Source organism: Fukomys damarensis, unplaced genomic scaffold (assembly GCF_012274545.1).
Source record: "Fukomys damarensis isolate Sample0158 unplaced genomic scaffold, DMR_v1.0_HiC HiC_scaffold_1, whole genome shotgun sequence".
Taxonomy (NCBI): Eukaryota; Metazoa; Chordata; class Mammalia; order Rodentia; family Bathyergidae; genus Fukomys; species Fukomys damarensis.
In genome coordinates, this window is record NW_022900913.1 from 51,647,280 (window position 1) to 51,653,279 (window position 6,000).

The window sequence follows — 6,000 nt, forward strand, 5'->3', positions numbered from 1 at the left end:
ACAGTCTCCCTGCAAAGATTGTGCTTCTTCTCTCCGTGGAAGTTGACCTCCCAAAGCAGCCAAAGGGAAGATGGGGTGAAGAATACTCTTCATCTGGAGACTCTAGAGCAGATGCTAAAAAAGCAAAGGGGCTTGGAGAAACTATGTACTTGACACTATGTTAGGGCTTTTGTAAATATTTAGGCTTTTGTGGTCACCCTCAAGATATTATACTCATTGATAAAATTATCTCTGAAGATGCTGCTGGCAAAATATAGTCTAAGCAAATGCAGGCTAGTGACAGGCCACCTTGCTGTGAGAAAGCATCGGCATGGTGTGGGGGAGGAGAAGGGCTGTGGTTCTAAGCTTCAGATCCCATTGCTCACCAACGGAGTGACCATTTCACTTCCCAGTTCCCCATCTGAGAAGCAGAGTTGTAATCCCTGTTCTACTTATATCACAAGGTAATTATGAGAATCAAATGGCTTCATACATGGGGAAATGCTTTCTTAACCTTAAAGCACTACATAAATATGAAGAATGCGCAGCCGAAACTCCTCTGTGTCACCAATTCCAGTGTTGTGTAAATACCACTCTCAGGAATTCATCTCCTGGCCTAGAAACATTGAAAAAGCATATTACTTCCCTATTGAAAGAAAGGTTTGATGGCTCGGTTAAGGCCCCAAGATTTTGTCATTTTCTGAAGCCACGCCATTTGCATATGATTTGCATGTGTTTGCATAATGAATTCAAAAGACTTACTGCCAGTGTATAAGAGTAAAAGAAAATAAATGAATATGAGTGACCTTCTGCCATAGCATTCAAATCAAATATTCAGGGCATAATACCCTGAAATATGAAATAGATTAAAATTTAAACTATTGCAAACAGATAGGAAGATAGGTTTTAGAGTTCAGAGGCAAGAATGAAACCCTTATTTGGTCCCAGGTTGTAAAGAATCACATCTTCCTAAAGGTCACCCCATCCAAATTATTTTCATGCCTGAGTTCTCCCCTCCACACCCTTTACCCCATTCCTCCTCTTTGCATTTTGCATTGAATTATTTTCCAGTCTATTCTGAAATGCCTCAGTGACAGAAAACCTACTATCCTCCAACAGATTGTTCTGGCCAATTTTGACTGTTTACAGGTTTTATCTAGTATTAAACTGTTAAAATGTTCCCTCCAAGATCTCTACAATCTTGCTTGTTTCCTCCAGCCAAGAAAGTAAATTCAAGCTTTTTCCTATGTACCCATCGTCTAGGAATTTGAAAATGTTTATGTTCCTAAATCTTTCCCTTTCTAGATTTAAAGATCTCTAGTTTCTCCATTTCATGAGTTCATACATTACAATTCATACCAGTTTATCTGAATATTTTCTTGAGAAATGTACTGATTTGAGCGCTAATCTTAGCTTTGCTATTAACTTTTGTCTTTGAGACACTGTCTGTCTCAGATTGCTCATCTATAAAATGATGAAGTTAAACTAATTTACTTCTAAAGTATTCCTTCATTTAAAAGTCTATCTTTGGCAGGGGATTTAGCTCAGTGGTTCCTCCGCCTATAAGTTCGATCCACGGTACAAAGAAAAGTCTATTACTCTATTTCAAAACTACGATTTCCAACTTATTTATGTAACAGAGCTGTTGGCTTGAGCCAATAAAAATGAAGTCACTCTTGCTTTTGTTGACAATCTGCTCTTTCTTCCTCCAGATGGTCTTGCCCTTTCTTGACAAACAAAACTGGAGAGGTTTAGCTGGAGCACTGGCGCCATGACTGCTGAGATCCCAGTGCCATTACAGTGCCATTAAAGGATGCAGTGGTCACCACCCACGCTAAGACCTATTTCTTTCAGATTACGAAGAGGGAGAGCACAAGATGAGACAAGTACTGGAAATTCGTTTATTTCTACTAAGTAGCTGCCACATCCATGGAGAAACAATAGGTCTGTGGACTGCAGTTTTCATGAAGTTCAAATATCCTTACGATAGCTATTGCCATAGATTTCCAAACAAATTCTCCATCACTTTTTGTTGTTGTTGTGTCTGTTTTCTTTCAGGTTTTTCTGTGGTTCATCTTCTGTGCTCGACTGTTCTTCAGTGAGTGGCCACAGAGGACTAACTGCCCAATGTCATGAGTCCTGTGTGAGTCCTACGTAGTCATTTTCCTGTGTTTCCACATAATTGCAGTCTGGGAGTGATTTGGGGGTTCTAGGATGCCTTCTTTGTCCTTCCAAATCCTTCTCTGGTGATAATTCAAAGCCTAATTTATTTTCTTTCAAGGATATGCAAACAGAAAATGCTTCTGTAATCCCAAAGTAGCAAAGAACTATGTGTGTGATGCCTGTTCTATTGTACGAGCCCCAGGTAATGTTAAACAGCCCATTTTCCCTCCGTATATTTAGTTTTAGTTCTACTTTTGGCGTATGTTGTTTTCTCTGCCCTGTACCCCCATCTCCTGATGGTTAAACCTGCTTGTAACTACAATTTTACTTGAATATTTTAATATATTCTATGGTCAATTTTACTCTACACCATTATATTTACTAACACTGTCTGACTTTTTACCAAATTATTATGACAAATAATTTTACCAAATTATTATGACACAAGGCACAGAAACATAGAAGCTTAAAGTAAAGCCCCCTTAAAAGTTATTGCCACTTCTCTTTGAGTCACTTTCCTCACTACTGGGACAAAATATCCAACACCTGCAACATGAAGTAGGAAAGGTTTATTTTTGCTCATGTTTTAGAAATTGCAGTCCTTGCATGGTTGCCTCTAAAGCAGTACCTAGTGGAAGGGTCTGGGCGGAGGGAAGTTTCTAACCTCATGGTGGACAGGAAGCAGAGAGAGAAGATAGAGGGAGGTTAAGTGCACCTTTCCAGGCCACGCCCCCTAGTGACCCACCTCTTCCTTCCAGACCAGACTGCACCTCCTGACAGCAATTTGGCACTAATCCATGGTCCAGTCACCTTCTAGAACCCCTACTTCTGTGTGCATGGGGGCTTGGGGCACATTGAGATAAAACACCTGGGAAGCTACCTTGTGGGCATACTGGAATACCACCCTGCGTTCCTCTGAGGCTGCCTTCGCAGTTGACATGTGTGTGATCACTTGACAGGACAGAGCACATCATACTGATGTCCTTCTCCTCCCTGGAGTGGGATGCAGCTCTCTCTATGTCCTGCTTGATCTTGTGCAGCATAAAGGAAGACTCCCCTACCCTTTTAGGTTTTAAGGCTAGAAACTGCAAACTGAACTGATAAAAGACAGATTAACAGGCAAAAAAGTATACAAGTTTAATTTGCTGTCAGTATTTTTATGTGGCATAAGGAACTTTGTAGAAAGAAAGAAAGAAAGAAAGAAAGAAAGAAAGAAAGAAAGAAAGAAAGAAAGAAAGAAAGAAAGAAAGAAAGAAAGAAAAGGAAAAGACCTGAAAGAAACATTCAGACCCAGTGTTACATATCACTTTAACAAAGAGTGATAACTTACGCAGATGCAATGAGACTAAGAAATAGGGGGCTGGAGGGGGCTGGGGATTTAGCCCAGGGGTTCCAGCACCTGCCTTGCAAGTGTAAGGTCCTGAGTTCGATCCCGGGTACCAAAAAAGAAATAGGGGGCTGGAGCTAGAGGTATGGATGGCAAAGTGACTAGGAAATATATGAGGACGAATGAAAGACAAAGGATGGTTCTGAAAGTCTGTTTTGATACTTGTCTCTAGTAATAAGAACATCCTTTCTAGGAGAGGGAAGGCACCTTGCTTTCATGGGAAGCTTCTGTCTTTGGGAAGAAATCGTGGGGCAGAGCACCTTTCTTGCCTTTTCTATGTCTCAGTTACCATCAGTTTAAAATCATCAAGTTGGGGGCCAGGGATTTAGCTCAGTGGTTCCGCTAAGCCCAAGGGCCAGAGTTGGATCCCCAGTACAAAAAAAAGAAAAAAACATCATCAAGTGGCATGTCCTGGGTAGTGTATTTTGCATGTTGTTGGAGGTACTGCTGCCTACAACAACCACAACAGAGCAGGCCCAGTGTTTTCAGATGGCACAGACAGCTCACCTTTGTCACAAGGAACATTTGAGTTCTCTCCACACTGCAAAACCAAAGCCTTCTTAGCTTCTGTACTCAGGGAAGGGAGAAGTATTTCCTTTTCAGATCCAAGGACAATTTGTATTTCCTGCTCCAGGATTTATCTCTTTCCAAGATGACTGATACTGGATATTCATTCCCCAGGGTCCTTACTATACACACTTTTTAAAAAGCTGTCTGATGTTGAAACATTTTCCCAAATCTGAGTTTCATTATTTTTTGTGGTTATCTAGTTACCGATAAATGATTCCGGAAGTATGGGTAGCATATTAGAATATTTTTCAAGCTTTAACTTTCAATTAACCATACTTTCACTGTTATTTGCTGACTTCTATTTCCTGTGATGTGTTTCATAAAGACTGAAATGTTAAGGCATCCTTGGGGTTTTTCTCTTGATCTATAATGAATATAATATTACCAGGGAGAGGCAGGGACTAGAGTATAGGACTGGGAATTGGGCTTCTCAGGTAAACTCTCAGCTGTAAAATAAAGTTATCTAAAAGTGGTGCATTAACATCAGAAATTTTAAACATAAAAATAAGTTTAAGCATAATCTAATCTGTCATTTTATTCATTAAGATTGTAAATGAACTATGAATCTAATGGACCCAGGAGAGAAGTTTATTTACATTATTATAATGACATTTTCGTTAAGCCCTTCTGAGACATTTTCCACATCCTGTTTGTCTCTAGCCCTTTCCAACAAGTTTGGGAGGGATGGATTTCCTGAACTAGCAAAGCGGTAGGCAAAAACTTGCACAAATGGCAACATGGCTTGCTTTCTTCTTTGTACCAAATCTCACCAACAGCCCACTGGCACGGTGGGAGCACGGTGTCCAAATGCTGGTGGTGTAAAGCGAGATTTTATTCATTCCTCTGATCTGGGGGCAACACTGTCTTCCTCTTGTGAGTAGGATTATCAGAAGACAGGGGTTCAATAGCATTTCTGGGTTTTCATCTTCAGACACAGCCCGCCCCTCCACAACCTTGGACAAGTCACTAACCTCTGAACGTCTCAACTTACTTTCTCCTGCTTATCTCTCAAAAGTGCTTGTAAAAACAAGCATAGCACATAAAGGCCTATGAAGAGTTACATATAGTCTTTAGTACAAAGCACATTGTCTTCATTTGGGTTTGTGTTTTTAAGGAGCTGCTTCTAAGGGTTAAGCAAAGGTAGTAGCAAAAATACGACATATTCTATGTAAGAGACAATTACTAGGTGCCAGGTACTCTTATCTGCACCTGACATACATAGCCATGTATAATTTCAGAACTTGACACACACTCTAGAAAAGTAAACCAAGACCAGTGTAGCTCAGAGATATGCACAAGGTCAGGTCAGAAGGTGGAGGACCCAGGAGTCCCAAATGGTTCTGTATAACCTAGACTCACACTCTTATCCAACCAAGAGAAATTCCATTGCTTGTCCTGGAGAGAGCAGCCATATGGCAGGAGATGCATGTGGCCTGGATGTCCCAAGCGCTCAGTTCACATTCAGGCCCTCCCAGTTTTCCATCATCTATAGGGATTCCTCCTGGCACTTATTTGGCAATCACATTTCATAGGATGGAGAGGGTATTTGGACGGGATGTCCACCTTAGAAATTTAATCAGCTGGGCAGAAAGCAATCAAGATGCCATCTGGATAGGCTCTGACTTCCTGCCCAGAAGATAAAGACATCTGGACTTAGTAAATGCCAAGGACGTGCTGACTTGGTCCCAAGCCCATGGGCCACTTCTCGGAATTGCACAGAATCTGCAGCTCTGAGCTATTGCTGGGGTTCTGGGTGCCTCATGCTGTTACCAGCAGCACCTTTGCTGCTCACAACCGGCGAACACCATGAGCTGATTGACTTGCTGGCTGTGGAGATGGACTGACGTCAGCCGCCACCCTAATGGGCCTCCTTAATGATGGGGCAGGAGGTGGCTGCTGCA